The sequence below is a fragment of the Bos javanicus genome, chromosome 14 (assembly GCF_032452875.1).
Source record: "Bos javanicus breed banteng chromosome 14, ARS-OSU_banteng_1.0, whole genome shotgun sequence".
Taxonomy (NCBI): Eukaryota; Metazoa; Chordata; class Mammalia; order Artiodactyla; family Bovidae; genus Bos; species Bos javanicus.
Genome location: NC_083881.1, coordinates 44363629 through 44381997, shown reverse-complemented (window position 1 = coordinate 44381997; position 18369 = coordinate 44363629). Strand labels below are relative to the sequence as shown.

At 42.9% G+C, this 18369-nt stretch overlaps 1 protein-coding gene across 6 annotated transcripts in view; it reads left to right on the top strand.

Annotated features, from left to right (window-relative positions):
- Positions 1–18369, top strand: part of PAG1 (phosphoprotein membrane anchor with glycosphingolipid microdomains 1) — a 155494-nt gene that overhangs the window by 109878 nt on the left and 27247 nt on the right. Inside the window, exon 1 of one of the 6 annotated variants that reach the window (XM_061439070.1) lies at positions 13365–15369. The exons of the other annotated variants lie outside the window; for them this stretch is intronic. The gene's annotated coding sequence lies outside the window, so the exon portion shown is untranslated. Of the gene's footprint in view, positions 1–13364; positions 15370–18369 lie in introns of those variants that run through there. 6 annotated transcript variants of the gene reach the window in all.

Below are 18369 nucleotides of genomic sequence, written 5' to 3'. Positions count from 1 at the left end.
GTGAGTCCAGTGGCCAAGACAAGAGATATTGTACTTGAGGAGGGTGCAGAGACCAGCTGAAGAGATGGATTTGAAAGTCATCTCGGAGATGAAACCAAGAGGGCTCGCTGTGTTGGATTGGACGTGGGGGAAAACCGAGAGGGTGGTAAAGGGAGGACCCTGGCAGGTGAGCTTGCACAGGGAGCTGAAGGTAGCACCATTCACAGAGGGAATAGGGTGGAAAGGAGGGTCCAGCAGGCACATGCGCAGAAGCTGGGGGCCTGAAAACATGATGGTGCGGTGGGCCCATTGCAGCTGGGTCTGGACTCCAGAGCTCAGAATAGAGGTTTTGGCTGGAGGCACGAAAGAGTCAGACATGACTCAGCAACTAAACAACAGAACAAATAGGGCATCAAGGAAACACGAAGGGAATTGAACTCATGGGTATGGCTAAAATGTCAAGAAGAAAATATGAGGCAAAGTAAGTAATAAAGCCTAAGACTGAACTCCAAAGAACAAGGATCACAGTACAGTGAGTCTCCTACATACAAACCTTCAAGTTGTATCTTTCAAAGATGCAGACATGTGTTCCGTCAATGTCAGGTGTGAGTGACATTGCAGCCTGCCCTCCATCGCCTGTTGTTGACAGTCCTTCAGCTCTCCCATCTTCACCTCCACTCCCTCCTCCAGCCAGTAACTCTTCTTGCCTGTTTACTCGATGCCAGCCCCTGTATGCTAGCTGTGGTACTGTACTACTGTAATTTCCAAGGTATTGTACTGTAAGACTTTAAATGTTTGCTTGATTTTTTGTGGGTTTTTTTAATTTATTATTTGTGTGAAAAGTTTTGTAAACCTAAGTATAACACTATATAGCCAATTGTGTTGTTAGTTGGGTACCTAGGTTTTGTTGAACTTACAAACAAATTGAACTTATGAACTCGATCCTGAAAGGGAACTCATTAGTGTGTAGAGGACTTACTGTGTTTCATAACCAGGGAGAGGAGGGAGGCTCCAGGAGTGTCTTCTCAAATGTGTAGTTACCACCAAACTGTCATTCTCATTTCCTTCCACTCAATATGATGGCATTCTAATGGACACATTGATGACAGTCATTATGGGTGGTTACTTAAGTTGCACATATAAAATGTATTGATTTTTTTTAATAAAGATAGTCACATATAGAAACTTACGCACAAACCTCACAATCCTGTGAATGTGAGTTAAATGACAGGAGTAGACACAACCCTTGATTATTCTTTGGTTTCTTAAATGATAATAGAGAAGCAAATGGCAACTCACTCCAGTATTCTTGTCTGGAAAATCCCATGGACAGAGGAGCCTGGATGGCTACAATTCATAGGGTCACAAAGAGTCGGACGTGACTGAGCGCCTGAGCACGTTTAAGTGATAGAATTAAAAAAATAAATAGGGACTTCCTTGGTGGTCCAGTGGTTAAGACTCCAAGCTCCCAATGCAAGGGGGCCAGGGTTCAATCCTTGGTCAGGGAACTAGATCCTATATGCTGCAACTAAAGATCCTGTGTGCCACAGCTAAGAGCCAGCACAGACAGATAAGTTTTTTAAAAACATAAATAAGTGAAAATAAAAATAAGTAAAAGCCTGGTGGCGAGTCAGGAGGCGTAATCAGTTCAGGTCCACGTTTTTGGCAGGATGGCTTCATAGTTCCCACCTCCTCTTACATCACACAACCCGGTGTCCGCCTGTGGCTCTTTGCACGGCTTAAAGATTCATCAGGGCTTCAGGTGTCGTCATCCCGACTCCCTCACTGGTTTCCCATCAGCCCCAGCCCTGCAGTTTGAACAGCCTTGTGTCACTGCTGAGAAGCAGTCATTAGTTTCTGGGTTGGCTTTGTGTCTGTTCATGGCCTCCTCATGGCATTACACAGGTTCCTGTACGTTTCTGTGAAAGGCTGTTTGAAATCACATTATATCTTAAAGAAATTTGAATCAATCATCATTTAAAACAGTATCTGTGGAAAATATTCATATTATTTCATAATACCACTCTTACGAATACAAATTTTTATATACGTCGGATTTGGTTAAAGCAAGATCTCTTAGAACTTTATACTGTCATCAGATGTCTTGCGTTGAAACAGCTTATTCTGATACTTATAATGATTACAATTTGTTGTTTGAATTTAACATAACTCCAGTTAGCTAACAAAGAGAAATAACCAGACGCCGGGTGTACATTTGAATACTTTAGGTACACTGAGTTTTTAACAGATGCAGATTCTTCTTTAAGTATATCTTTGAATAAAATAAGTTGTTAAAATAGCCAGGAAAGCAACAGAAGGAACGAATATTTATCTATCGGGTGCATTTTCTGAGCAAGGGCACCAAACTATGCATGTTTCACAAGATACAAATGTAACTGACTTTGTTAGTGATAGCAAATAGAATTTTCTACACTGAATGCAAAACGGAAATGCTGAAGATGCTGAATGGAGCTGACATGCAAACCGAGGTGCCTATTTGGAAGGCTGGCAGAGTGTGGTATCAATATGGCTTAAAGTGCTAACCCAGACCAAACAGAAGCGCCTCGAAATAGAGGCAGCTTCCAACTGTCGATTCCATATGTCAAGAGGATTTGTCCTGGAGACATGACAGCTGAGTTCCTGGCCAGTACTGTTCATATCACATGGTAGTAATGGAAGGATAAGATTACTGACAAAAGATCCTAGGCTGTATGTAACAAACCCATCAACATTAAGTGGATGCTATTTGCAATGTAACTTCAATCCCAGACCAGACATGTGTGGGGATGAACAATAACAAGAGACACCAAAACTTTTGCATGGTAGACTGAGGACCCTATGCTAAGTAAACACAGTTACCCCAGTAAAGTGGTCTAAAGAAACCTCTACAGACCATTAGAAGTGCAGTTTCAGGCATTAATGTCTAGCCGCTTTCTGCTGGGAAGTGAAAGGAACAGCCAAGATTGCAAAAAGAGAAGCTCTCTCTGGCAGAAACTGAGAGCCAACAAAGCCACAGGGTACAAATCGCCTTCTGTGCAGACGTGGCTGCCACTGTGGGTCTAATTAAAATCCTAACACGTGCATATTGTGAGGGGAGCTATAGGTTAAAATGGCAGCTGTACCCACTCATTTATTATCTGTTCAGTAGTTTCAGTCTTTAAAAGTACAGGACTGTTTCGGGAACTATTCTTGGTAAGACTGCAAAGGCATGCATTCATTCACACCATTGATACTTACTGAGTGCATGTAACTGTTGTCAGTGCTGCAGTTACTGCTTGTCAAGACATAGATCCTGTGCTCAGGGAGGCTATGTGTTCTAGAGTGCATCCCCCAACCATGAACACTAAGACCAGTACATAAGATGCTTTCAGATGAAGTATTAAGAAAGGCTTCCCAGGTGGTGCTAGTGGTCAAGAACCTGCGTGCCAATGCAGGAGACGTAAGAGACATGGGCTCTATCCCTGAGTATATCCCCCTGGAGGAGGGCATGGCAGCCCACTCTAATATTCTTGCTGGAGAATCCCATGGACAGAGGAGCTTGGCAGGCTATAATCCATAGTGTTGCAAAGAGTTGGACATGACTGAAGTGACTCAGCACACACACACATCAGGAAAGGAAGAGGGGGTGACGAGATAAGGCTGAGCTGGGGGTGCACAAGATGGGTGTGGGATGGTTGATCAGAGAAGACTTCTCTGAGAACATGATACCTGAACAGGATGAAGAAAAGGAAGGGGAAATCAGTGGTGTGATGGCCCAAAATATGATCGTTCCAGTAGATAAACAGCTAATATAAAAGGATGGGGCTTCCCTGGTGGCTCAGACAGTAAAGAATCTGCCTGCAATGTGGGAGACCTGGGTTTGATCCCTGGGTTGGGAAGATTCCCTGGAGAAGGGAACGGCTACTCACTCCAGTATTCTTGACTGGAGAATTCCAAGGACAGAGGAGCCTGGCAGGCTACATACAATCCATAGAATCAACCTAGAGTCAGACACGACTGAGCAACTTTGACTTTGCTCAATATGTCCAAGAGCTAGAAAGAAATAGCCCTGGGTTTTGAAAGGTCATGGCCTAGGAGACTAAGGAACCAGCTGAAGCTGGGGGAGGGAGGCTTGGGCCTGCCTTATCCATGGTCATCTTTCAGTAAATTGCTTGTTAAAATGACCTGAACAGTATGTTGTGTCTGTTTAAGTAATAAAGATCAAAAGAAAAATTCAAGTAGCTGAAAACATAAAGAAAGGTATTGTCATAATAATGTATTGGCTTCTAGTACCTTCTTTACCTCTGAGAATTATGGATCATTTTGTAAATGGACAGATAATTTTAATGAGTGTTTAGATCAACTTTGACATGCAGCCACAAACAGCATGTGAGAACCAGTAACAGACAAGAATTTCTTATTGAAATCTTTACATTTGAAAATACTTTGAAATAATGCTATTTTAATTTATCCAATGAATTATATTCAGTCATATAATTTTTAGATCCATATTTGAGAGATGCACAGATAAACATGTAGACATAATCTAGCAGACAATCAACATAGCTCAGCGCACTTCTGAGTCTGTGTCTTTATGTTGCAAGGTCAGATTCTACCTTCTGGAATAGACTATACATGCTATGTTTGGGTCTGGGTGTTAAGGTTATACAAGTGCTGCAAAAAACTTGCTTTGCGTGGTTCCCAGTGTGGACTTGCATGGGAAGAGGAAAGGTGAGCTATATCTGTTTCATATTGTCATATCCTGACTATGTTACGTTCCAATAATGTAGGAAATAAAATGAAGTCGGATTTGTCAGTTAAGAGCTTAGAAGTATGAATGAATAGTCTAGGTGAGTGATTCTCAGCCAAAACTATATTCAGATGTTCTGGGGACACATTTACAACTATCAATATCCAGACCAAATCTCTACTTAATTAAATCAATTTCTGGGCTTAGACCTGGGCATTAGGATGTTGTAAAAGGTATCCCAAGTGATTCTAATGTATAGGCAGGGTTGAATATTCTAGTCTAATTTATAAGAATTTAATCATTCTCTGTAGCCTTTAGGATAAAGTTAGTTTGATTTTAATCTTCTTAGTCTGCATCTCATATATCATCTGAATACTTCTTTCATTATTCTCTTAGAGTAGAGATCAGAACTTATGATCCCAAAGATTAATTTAGTGAGAAGATCTTCCTTCTTTCCTTTCTTCCTTCCTTCTTTCATCCTTTGCTTTTTAAAAATGCATCTGGACATTGAAAGTTCTTTAAATCGTTAAAGGAATAGTACATGGCAATTAAATTTAAATCTTAATATATACAATATTTAGAAATTAAGATCCGCTTCTAAGAAATATTGAGGTTATTATAATAAAAACACTTCTATAAGACTTGAAAATGTGTGAAATAAAAAACTTGTAATTGGGGTTGATGGTAGAGAGGAAAGAAAGAGCTAGACTAAGGTAATTGCTATAATTGAAGGATAATTACAGCATTTAGCTTCCAGCCAGAGAAAAGGAAATATAATTTTTACATGTATATTAGTTTTTATAAGAAAAAGAAAGCTAACTTACCAGGATTAAAAAAAAAAAAAATGCCTTCTAAGCACTGAAATCTGAGTTTATCGCACAAAGCTTTATACACTACACAATAGAACAATATAATTCATAGTTTTACAGAAAACTACAGATAAATCATGACAGTTCCCTCTGTTAATATTTGATAATAGACACCTTTTATGACATTAATTAGTGGGTTCAGCTGCTTTCCAGTCTACCCACTGGCTCATGACAGTGGACAGTGTCAGCCACAAGATAGAGGATATTTGTCTTCCAGTTTGCATTGGCAAGAAGGTAGCCTTCAGCTCATCTAAAAGCCATATCCAGTGATAAACTGGGGGAAAAGACATCCGATTACAACTTGGTTAATAATGTGGAAGATTGGAATTTTATTTTTTAGTCTCTCCCTACCCTGCCTAATCTTACAGTGGTAGCTACTAGGACACAACCTGGGAGAGTCGTACTAGTACTGGGAGAGCAGTGCTAGTTCGAGACTGTGCTGGAATCATACACCTTGGTGTCTTGCATCCTGGCTACAGAATCAAAGACTTGTGGAAGTGAATGTCGCAGAGCGTCTAAAATTGTTCTTTTTTTTCTGGTGTTTTTTTTTAATTGGAGTATAGTTGACAAATATTGTTGTGTTGGTTTCAGGTGTACAGCAGAAGGATTCAGTTACACATGTACATATATTCATTCTTTTCCAGATTCTTACTATTTTGTAATAATCTATATGGGTAAAGAATCTGATTTCTTTCTGCTTTTTTTACTTCCTTCTGTTTTTAAGGCTGAATAATATTCCACTGTATACATATACCAAATTTTATTTATGAATTCATCCTGTGATGAGCTTCAGGTTCCTATTTCAAAATACATTACAAAGCAAACATAATTAAAACTGCATGGTACTGGCATAAAACAGGCATATATACCAATGAAACACAGTAGAAATCCCCCAAATTAACCTGCACATATACAGTTAATTGATTTTCAACAAGTCTGCCAATACTGCACAGTAGGAAAAGGATAGTCTCTTCAACAAATAGTGCTGGGGAAAATGGATATCCACATGTGAAAAAATAAAATTGCACCCTTCTCTTACACCATACCCATACATTCTCTCAAAATGGATTAAAATCTTCAGTGTGTAAGACCTGACACTGTAAATCTATCAGAAGAAATCATGTCACTGGTCTAGGAAATGATTTCTTGAATATGACACCAAAAGCACAGCAACAAAAGTAAAAATAGACAAGTGAAATTACATCAAACTCAAAAAAATCTGCATGACAAAGAAAACAAGCCACAGAGTGAAAAGGCAACCTGTGGAAAGGGAGGAAATATTTACCAACTTTATATCTGGAAAGGAGCTCCAGAATACATTGTATTCCATATTATATTATTCCATATTATACTACATTATATTCCAGAGTATATCAGGAACTCCTATAACTCAATAGTAAAAGAGCTCAATTAAAAAATGGACAAAAGACCTGAACAGAAATGTCTCCAACAAAGACATACAGATGCCCACAGGTATATGAGAGTGCTTGACATCACTAATCATGAAAGCAATGCAAATCAAGACCATAATTAGATATGCACACATATATACATATACATTAATAAATATTAATATATTCTATGTATGATTATCATATATATCATACATATGATTATTCTCAGTCACGTTCTCAGTAAGATGAAGCACAATGTGTCAGTGGCTGCCAGTGGACCAGTTGTCACTGAAATTTGCTTGTTCCTAATGTAATATGACAGTGTATTAAAAAACTGGATGAATTAGGATTTCAGAGAGTTTGGGGAAAGGCTTAAGAAAAATAACGTAAAAAAGACTCTCTTAAATTTAAAGTATAATAATGTACTGTTTTATAGTGTTGAGAAATCACGTAACCATTAGAAATAATTGTTTACCAAAAGAACTGGAATGAAGCCACTTGGCTTAGATTTTTTTTAATCTAATGAACTAAAAAGATAACTGCTAACTTATTTTCCAAATAGCAATAAATAGGTGTGACTACTTCAATTTTTCTAAAAGAGTTTTCCTCTTTTCCAGAAAACACACCTTATTGTTCCATTTTCTAAGTATATTTTTCTTGAAGTTTTCCTATAGTAGAAGCATGAGAAATAGTGACCTTCTCAGGATCAACGTCCACTGTTCTATTTCCACAGTCCGCATCTACAGAGCTGCTATTATGGCTATGCAGTGCACACTCCACACCTCTGGGGAGACCTCACTTACATGCTAAGGTCTGTGCTGTTAGTACAATCAGAGCTACTCACAGTCTCAGTGGTGGAGAAGAGTGAATGCAAATTTTTGACTCCAGGTGCGACATTTCTTTGAGTTCCCATATTCCATATTTTAAGTTCTGAATAGTTTTACCTGGGCTTCCCAGGTGGTGCTAGTGGTAAAGAGCCTTCCTGCTAATGTAGAAGACATAAGAGATGTGGGTTTGATTCCTGGGTCGGGAAGATGCCCTGGAGGAGGGCATGGCAACCCATTCTGGTATTACCTGGAGAATCCCTGTGGACAGAGGAGCCTGGTGGACTGCAGTCCATAGGGTCGCAAAGAGTTGAACACAACTGAAGAGACTTATCATGCACGCATACTCCATAAATATCTGTGTTTCTTTTATTAACAAATAAAAGTTAAAATTGAGTAACTTGGTCAGTTGGGTAGAGGTGGCTTGCACCTTTTCCTGAATTTACCACAGTACGTGTCTAAGGTGCACCTCTCCCAGTCTACCATTTCACCATAGGCCACTCCTCTACTTCTCAATTTTATGCCTTTGAAATGTTCCTTCCCCAAAAGGGGTCAAAACATAGGACAGAGCAGTGGGGTGAGGTCAAAGCCATACCCTGATATTAGCTCTCATTTTATTGCTCTCTAATTTCAAGGAAAAAAAAAATGAAAATTGGGGCAGAGTGATGACATTGACACCGTGACGTACAAAATTCTTTGAACTAGCAGGAAAAACAACTCTCTTAAATATCAGTGTTATAAATCCATGTTCTAGGTCTCTCCAAAAAGTTTACATTTTATTGGCATGTAATGTAAATTCCAAATGTGACCCTTCTACTTGGAGACCACTGTGACATTTAAAATGTCAAAGTCTACAAATTATAAAAGACTCTTCCTAAACACAGCCTTAACCCATGACTTCATTTCATTCATGATTTACAAACAGGAAAAGAAGAGGGGGGAATCTTAAGGGAGAAGATGTGATTTTCATTAGCTATGAAGATTTTCAAAATTGCATTCGTCTCAGTTCATTAGGTCTTATAATCACATTAGCTACGTGGCATTGTAAGGAAGAAAATGCCCTCCAGAGGGCTCCCAGTGGATTTCAGGATTCCACTACCCCTGCCCGCTGGGCCTCCAACACAGGAATAGATTTTTCCTTTCCTAGGATGAGCCAATGAAAATGATACAGCTTGTAGAAGCCATATTCATACAGATGTTCCTCTCACTCTTTCCTAATTCCATCTACAATGATTCCCCTGGCCAAATGCTATGTTCAGTTCAGTTCAGTTCAGTTGCTCAGTCGTGTCTGATTCTTTGTGACCCCATCAATCGCAGCACATCAGGCCTCCCTGTCCATCACCAACTTCCAGAGTTCACTCAAACTCATGTCCATCAAGTCGGTGATGCCATCCAGCCGTCTCAACTTCTGTCGTCCCCTTCTCCTCCTGCCCCCAATCCCTCCCAGCATCAGGGTCTTTTCCAATGTCATGTTAGTTTTGAATAATTCTGAACGTCTAAAGACTTGAAAAGTAACTCCCACCTCACTGGGATTCCCTTAGAGCTTATAGCAAATCCTGAGCCCAGGGTTTTCAGTGAACTGCTTACTTCAGGATCACTTAGGACACACGTTAAAAAAACAGATTCTTGGGCCTTGAATATCTGCCAGAATATCTGAGGGTCAGGCCTGGGCATCAGCAGTGTAACACGTGTCCCAGGGGTAGTGAGCAGGACTGAGGAGTCCTGGGGGGGATCTGTACAATGGTTGATGCTCTCACGTGACCTGAGAAGGAAGCCACGTGAGATCCATGGGGCTGATAGATGGAGGCAGCCTGGAGGCCACGCCCTCTGATACCAGTCAAGGCTAGTTGTTCATTCAGTAGGGCCCTAGGCAGAAAACTCCACCATCAAAGTTGAGAAAATATTCTCGTGCTCACAAGTGAGATATACTTGTCACATCTCTACTCAGGATCCTGCAGTTTACCCGTTATTGCCTTTTATTTTGAAACAAGATTTTTCAATTGAAATATAGTCAATATACAATATTGTGTTAGTTTCAGATGTACAGCAAAGTGATTCAGTTATATATGGGTTTTTTTTTTTTCAGATTATTTTCTACTTCTCTGTGCTATGCAGTAAATCTCTGTTGCTAATCTGTTTTACACTTAGCAGTATGTCTTTGTTAATCCCAAACTCCTAATTTATTCCCCCTCAACCCCTGCTTTCCGTGTTGGTAACTGTAAGTTTGTTTTCTCTGTCTGTGAGTCTGATTCTACTTTGTATATAGGTTCATTTGTATTATTTTTTAGATTCCGCATGTAAGCCATAGCATGTATTTGTCTTTCTCTGAGCTACTTCACTTAGCCTGATAATATCTAGCTCCATCCATGTTGCTACAAATGGCATTATTTCGTTCTTGTTTGTGGCTGAGTAATAGTCCGTTGTGTGTGGGTGTGTGTGTTGTGTGTGACATCTTAAATCTTCTTACCACATTTTCTTAAATACTCCATATTGCCTTTTGTATCTGGTTCAAAGTGTGTTTGGCTATCATGATATTTACGCCTTTTTAATGAACAGGGACCTCGTCCAAAGAACGTGGCAGTTTCCATGCTTAGTCACTTAGTAAGAACAGGATCTCCACAGGGGTTTTTATTCTCGCACACTCACCTCCCCTACCTCCATCAACAGAGTGTTAACTTCCCAAAACTGTGCAAAGGAGGAGAAGAAAATAGATGTACTGAAGTATCGTGGATGTACACACATCATATTAAACTCCCAAAGTAACCCATGGAGTAAGGTCAGCTGTAGACAAAGTGGTAAAGCAGAAAAGAATTTCCAGAAAAGTGCTGAGTCTGTTCCCCTTGCCCCCCTCCACATGCAGTGCGTCTGCTCTCTGGCCTCAGCCCTCTCACCTTCTTCCTCCCTCCTTTCTCCTCCCCAGGTGACTTGCTCCGCTCCATCACGTATGCCTCAATGGGATTTTAAATGCATGCGCCACTTCTTTCCTGAACATCTTTTTTTGTGTTTAAGCTTTGCTTTAACTGTAAAGTGAAAGCCGTTTTCCTCCATTCCGGGTGAGGGGTGGGCAGAATGGGGGGTACTCTTTACAGGTGCCCTCCCGGGTCCTTGAATCTGACCCATCCTCAGTGGCTGGCTGACCCTGACTGTGATGAGTGTGTGCGTGGGCGCCCAGAGGCGGTCCTGTCCACCCTGTGAGCATGCAAAGGCTGTCTTTGGAATCCACCAGACACAATGAGGGCAGTTCTCAGCTTGAAACATCAGTCCAAGGGCACTGCAGCTGCGTTGATGCGGTGGCGCCTCTGCTGTCAAGCCGAACAGAATCACGCTACAATTATTACCACTAGATGTGGCTTCTCATGCAACATGGTGGAAGTGAAAGGCCTTCTGGCTCTGTTTTTTCCTAACTTCCCATGCTTGGAATTCAGTGGTAAATTGTTTTTCATCTTTGATCAAAATATATCTCTGTATTAGGGAAAATGAAAGTGTTAGTTGCTCAGTCGTGTTCGACTCTTTGCGACCCCAGAGACCACAGCCTGCCAGGCTTCTCTGTCCATGGGATTCTCCAGGCAAGAATACTGGAGTGGGTAGCCATTTCCTTCTCCAGGGAATCTTCCCAACCAGGGATCCAACCCAGGTATCCTGCATTGCAGGCAGATTCTTTGCCATCTGAGCCACTAGGGAAGCCCTATGTATTAGGGACTTAATTCTAGAGATTTTTCACCTCTTGCCAGTTGAATTTTACCACTGAATTGCATCAGACCAGTGTCATCTCATATTCAAGGTGTGATTTGAAGATGAAGCAGTGCTTGTCAGAGTAGATATTTACTAATTATTCATTCAATGAATTACGGAGTGTCAAAGAGTAAAAATACAGCTTGTGCCTTAGAATCAAAGAGTAAGAACTGTTGGTGGTCAAGAGACCAATGAAACCAACGCGAAGAGCTGAGCATCTTTAATAATAGAGACAGAGAAAGTCTCCAGGATGTTGTGTCATCTTTGGAAGCACCTCAGGCTTATCAAATACTGAGATTGGAAATTAGATGGATCACTTTCAAACTTTTCTCTGTAAGATTTTCCTAATTCGGGACAAATGCCTTAAAAAGCCTCTGCAGCTCCCAGCAGCAGCATCTTCTCTTTCCATATTTGTGTGTGCCCATCTTCATATTTTGATTTGATCCTCGCATTTTGTTGAAAGGCTTTTATAAATATGAATTGTAAATGTGTAAATATATCAACTGGACATTAATGAAAAAATGAAGAGACTTCCCTGTCAGCCCTACAGCCAGTGTGTCGTGCTGGTGTTCCCAGCATGCATGCGTGCTCAGTCTCGTCTGACTCTTTGTGACCCCACGGACCATACCCTGCCAGGCTCCTCTGTCTGTGGGGTTCTCCAGGCAAGAATACTGGAGTGGGTTGCCGTTTCCTCCTCCAGAGGACCTTCCTGACCCAGGGATCGAACCCACCTCTCTTGCTTCTCCTGCATTGGCAGGTGGATTCTTTACCTGCTGTGCAACCTGGGAAGCCCAGTATTGTCAGAAGTGCTGTTGATGTTTCAGGGGTTGTTGGAATTTACTTCTGACACTGGACACTGACCTTAAAGACCTCACATCAGGGGGACTTCCCTGGTGGGCCAGCGGTTAAGAATCCACCATCCACATGCTCTCACAGTGACACATTTACAGCTGGCTGTGACTCAGTAAAGTTTTGTTTTGTTTTTTCCAAAAAAAAAGAATCCACCATCCAATGCAGGGGACACAAGTTCAATCCCTGATCAGGGACTAGGATCCCACATGCCATGGGGCCAGTAAGCCTGTGCACCACAACTTCAGAGCCCTTCTAGAGCCCGTGCCCCCACAACAAGAGAAGCCGCTGCACCCTGAAACTGGAAAAAGGACGTGCCACAACCAAGACTCAGGGCAGCCAGAAAAAAGTCCACCCGTGATGTCCCCTCCAGACACGTGTGACCTCATCATGTTTTCCATGAATCACTAAGACTGTGCTTCCTGGGAAGTTGAAACTATTGATCCCACTGAGGATTTGTGTCTCAGAACTTAGGAATCACCAACTTCTTTTATAAAAGGATCTCAGAGACGGAAAGAAACCTTATAAGTGACCTCACTTTTCAGAAAGAGAAACGGAGGCACAGGAGGTTTGGGCTCATTTCAGGCCACACAGCGACGCTCTGGGAAGGAATGGAGTGGGAGCTGGGTCTGTGACTCCACGTACCAGCGACTCATCCACTCGCTGCCATCTCATTAGACTCTGGAGAGAGCGGCCTTGTGTGTGGGTGTTTCTGTGGGAATCAAGAAGGCTCCAGAGACACTGGAGCTCTGACCTCATCTCACATAACTCTGAGTAAGATGAAGGTCAGGTTTCAGCACAGGGATCTGGTTGGATGACCCTTCAAGCCTAGTTAAGGAAGAGGAAACTGCACTAGAATTACTCATCCATGGCCCTCAGACCAGCAGCCTAGACCTTGCCTGTGAGCCATGTAGAAATGCAGGATTCACAGGAATACAAGAGAGCAGACTGGTGGTTACCAAGGGGGAAAGGGTTGGGGATGGGGTGGGAGGTCAGGGTTAGCAGGTGCAAGCTTCTATGCGTAGAATGAATAAACAAGATCCTGCGGTATAGCACAGAAAACCATATTCAGTATCCTAAGATGAGCCATAATGGAAAAGAATATGAAAAATGTATATATATCTATAAAACTGAGTCACTTTGTGTGTAGCAGAAATTAACACAACATTGTAAATCAACTGTACTTCAATTGTGTGGCTGTGTGTGTGCTAAGCCACTGTGCTGCTGCTGCTAAGTCACTTCAGTCGTGTCCGACTCTGTGTGACCCCATAGACGGCAGCCCACCAGGCTCCCCTGTCCCTGGGATTCTCCAGGCAAGAACACTGGAGTGGGTTGCCATTTCCTTCTCCAATGCATGAAAGTGAAAAGTGAAAGTGAAGTCGCTCAGTCGTGTCCGACCCTCAGCGAGCCCATGGACTGCAGCCCACCAGGCTCCTCCGTCCCTGGGATTTTCCAGGCAGCAGTACTGGAGTGGGGTGCCAGCTAAGCCACTTTAGTCATATCCAATTCTTTTCGACCCTTTCGACTGTAGCCCACCAGGCTCCTCTTCATGGGATTCTCCAGGCAAGAATACTGGAGTGGGTTGCTGTGCCCTCCTCCAAGGGATCTTCCCAACCCAAAAATCAGGATCTCTACCACTAGCGCCACCTGTTGCTGTTGTTCAGTCGCTCAGTCGTGTCCGACTGCGACTCCATGGACTGCAGCACTCCAGGCTTCCCGGTCCATGAGATTTCCCAGGCAAGAATACTAGAGTGGGTTGCCATTTCCTTCTCCAAGCACCACCTAGGAAGCCCCAATTAAAAAATATTAAAACTAAAAATAATAATAATAATAGCCTACAGGATTCAGAATCTGCAGCTTAACAAGATCCCCAGGTGTTCTGTCTGCAGTAGGTACTGTCCTAGAACTGTCTTCTCCAGTTTCAGCATGCATCACATCACCTGGAGGGCTTGCGAAAGCAGAGCTCGCCCAGCCTCACCCCAGACTTTCTGACTCATAAGCCTCAGGGAAGGTCCAGAATTCTGCATTTTTAACAAGTTCCCAGGTGATGATGAGGCTTCTGCTCCAGGACCCCCACTTGAGAAGCTCTGCTCTGCAAAGACCATGACCTTGTTGCTTCTTCTACAAGGGGCTTGGGGAGCCATACTCCCTGAGTATCTGCACACACTGCCCACACCCTTCCAGCAGAAAGCCTTGATGATGAGCCCTGAGAACATACATTTTTAAATAACGAGTTCTGACTCATTCTGATCAAGCCTCTGTCTCCCCAGCCCTAAGTAGTTTCCGGGAACACTGACAAGTAACCTGCAGGGATGTTTTTTGCAGATTTTTGCTTTCTAGAAGTCAATGAAACATATTTTGTTGACCAGTTTTATAATCTAAAGAATCCCTAATGTTTGTAAAATGTAGGAAAGATGAGGGCTTCTCTGGTGGCTCAGTGGTACAGAATCTGCCTGCCAGTGCAGGAGACATGGGTGTGATCCCCGGTCCAGGAAGATCCTGTGGGCCACAACTATTGAGCCTGTGCTCTAGAACCCGGGAGCCACAACTGCTGAGCCCGTGTGTCTCACCTCTGAAGCCTGAATGCCCTAAGACCATGCTCCACAATTAGAGAAGCCACCACCACAATGAGAAGCGAGCACTCCACAATTAGAGAGTAGCCCCCACTCTCCACAGCTAGAGAAAAGCCTGCACATCAACAAAGACCCAGCACAGCCAAAAATAAATAAAAAAATTTTTAATTTGGGAAGTATGAGAGTAAAAGATGGCCCTGACGTGTTAACCACTGAGGAGTAAGTCGAGCTGCCGTCTTGCTAGTGCCTGGGCATAATGTTAAGTCAGCGTGCTCACATCCGGGTACATCAGAGGGTGTGGTTGATCTAACTCACAAGGAAGCCAGCACTATGAACTAGGATTCCTCTGGGACGTGGCTTAAATTCAGTCTAATCTCTGAAATTCTACTTCTTCCATCCTGAAGAGTTCCTTTTCCCAGGGTAAGCATCCTTTGTTGTATAGTCTGCATGCAGTAGCCGGGTTAGGTGAGGGCTTGGTAAAAGCTAATTGGGATGTGACAGATACTATAGCATGTGTAATTAGCTGTCCAACCTCAGTCCAAGTGTTACAATGAATCTGATCTTTTAAATATCATGATCCATGAGTGGAGGATTTGAGAGGCATTTATGTCACGTGGTGAATTTCTGAACCTCTCAACAAAGAGGTTGCGGGGCTTTTCTTGGCCAAGTCTTTTACTGTTATGAAAAAAAGCGGCTGAATCACCCAAGCATCCGAAACCAAATAAAAAGTGCAACGTGGTGCTTAACAGAGTGAGATCTAAAAGTCCTGACCTCATATAGAAAACAGGCTTGTGGCTGCCAAGGGGGAAGAGGGGGTGGGGAAGGGTGGATTAGGAGTTTGGGATTAGTAGATACAAATTATAATATAGAGAATGGATAAACCACGAGGTCCTAGTGTGTAGTACAAGGAACTATATTTGATATCCTGGGATAGACCATAATGGAAAAGAATATGAAAAAGAATGTGTGTGTGTGTATATCTGTATCACTCCATTGTACAGTAGAAATTAACACTGTAAATCAACTGTACTTTAACAAAATAAATTTTTAAAATAGAAGTAAATAAAAGTCCTCATCTCTGTAAACCAGCCCTGTGTGTAAACACCGGTCTCCAGCAAAGTGGATGGTGCCAGGGCTGCAAAGTGCTCTAGGTCGCTTGGAAGGAAGGCCCACGATGAGGAGGCTGGGAGTGAGCAGTGGGCAAACCAGCAGAGAATGAGTGTTCTTCTCTCCAGTACTGAAAACCAGTCACTATAGCGTGAAGCTGAGTTTTCCGGGAAGATGGCAGGGCTCCCATATCCTCACCGGTCTGTGCTTGTCCCAGCCAGGTGGACACCTGAGGGTTACGAACACGGTGGAGATGGCTATGTTTTTTATTTCAAGCCTGGCCCCTTCCGGGCCCTGAGGGGGAGTTGCTTGTGTGTAGGATGGAGGCCGCAACATGGAGATTCCCCACCAGGCAGGCAGGCAGGCTGGCTGGCTTCTGAACTCCTCTTATCCCTCAGCTTCATTTGAGAAGACTGAGAAAAAGAATGTCTTCTTCTAATTCTTACCATCTCTGAAGGCCTTTGTCAAGAACCATCCGGGTGCTTCAGTGAGAGTACAAAGAAGGCAGGTGTCTGTGTTCGTTCCAGAACTGAGGGTTTGCCAGTTAAACCCTTGGCTTATTTAATTGTTTGCTTGGTGTGCTCATCTCTTTTAATTCTCCTTTTCTTCCTGACTTGATAAAGTATTCATTAAACTTGCCTTTTGAGAGTCAGGTGGGGAATCTTTCTTTCACAGAAACGTACAAATTTCTGGACTGGGTCCTGTATTCCAGCTCATGGAGACATTGAGAATATGGTGGGATGTGAGATGGATATGTGTCTGCCCTCAGGGAACTTTTAATTCAGATCAGCAGAGCAAATATGCAAGTCAGGAAGAAATAGAGCTGAAAGGTCCAACTGCACACTTTGTAAAAAGACCATTAAGACTTGCTTATGCAAATTGAAGACTCCTTACCTGCGCTCCTCACCCAGTCTGTCAAAATCATTCTCTCTCCCTCTCCCCCTTTCCTCCTCTCCGGTTCTCTCAGGAGATTTATGTTTGAAAATAAAAAATGAACCTTGGGAATTGGTTTCCAAGTCAGGATATGAAGAACAATAACCTTAGAAGGCATTCCTTAACCACCAAAGTCACTTGCCTTTTGGCTTTTCTCAAGGCAAAACCAAAATGGTGGCGGGACTTTGATAAGCAGTAAACTATATTCTGTAAGTTTAGTGTATTTTGGAAATGAGACACACACACACACACACCCCTCAGAGGGTCAGATTTCCCATTTCCTGTGGGGATCAATAGGTTTGGTGTGTACAGGATGAAATCAGATTAGGCTGACAGATGGCCTGCAAGATTGATAACCTGCCCTGGAGATGAACGCTCCGTTCTTCCTGCAGCAGCAGCGAACCTTGATGGCAGGGCCAGTTTGCTGACGTCAAGTGTTTCTCTTGTGCTCCAAGTTGCTGAAGGAAGAAATGTCAAGATACTGCTCCAGAGTGAGGGTGAAATGATTCAGGAAAACCATCAAGAAAATCTCCCCCTGGAGACCTTTGCTGTCTTGCGCTCTTTGGGTGTGTTTCCCCCTGACTCAGGGAAAGAGAGAAGCGGGATGATCTTTACAGCAACTGGTTTGGCAGAGACCCTTGGGTCTTAGCAGGGCCCCCATGGACAGCAGATGTTGCCTGAGGTGACTCCTTGTTCACAGCAGTCCTGCTTGACTCTCCTGTGTTCAGTGTACACAGCTTCCCGACAGCAGGGCCCCTTTAGTCTGAAGGGAAAGTGACCTCAATTCAGATACTTTAGCTTCATAGTCTTTCAGGGAACGGGAGAATTCCGTGGAGGGGTTCTTGCCACCGCAGCCTGTGCACCTCCACCTGCTTCATGGGACAGAAACCCAGCTGAGGATTTCAGTCCTCAGCGCTTGTTAAATGTGTCTGATTGATCTGTTGCTTGTAAAGTGCCATTTTACTGCATGGTTCCCACACCTGGTGACAACCAGGAAGGAGGCATATCCATGGGGATGGGTCCTCGATCTCCTTATTGCAGCATCAGTGAGGGGTCGTGCGTGGAGGTGGTTTCCATCATGTGTAATTATGAGTCAACTAGGACAGCTGTAAAATGATAATGACCATCATTACTGACCTCAGCCGGCTTCAAAGGAGCCATAGCTAATCTAACTGCTGCTGCTGCTGCTAAGTCACTTCAGTTGTGTCCGACTCTGTGCAACGCCATCGATGGCAGCCCACCAGGCTCCCCCGTCCTTGGGATTCTCCAGGCAAGAACACTGGAGAACACTTTCATTCATTTCACCCAGTTTTTGTTTTTCTTCCTTAATTGGACTTGATCGGAGTGGCTGATGGTCTAGGCTAATGAAGACAATTAAAA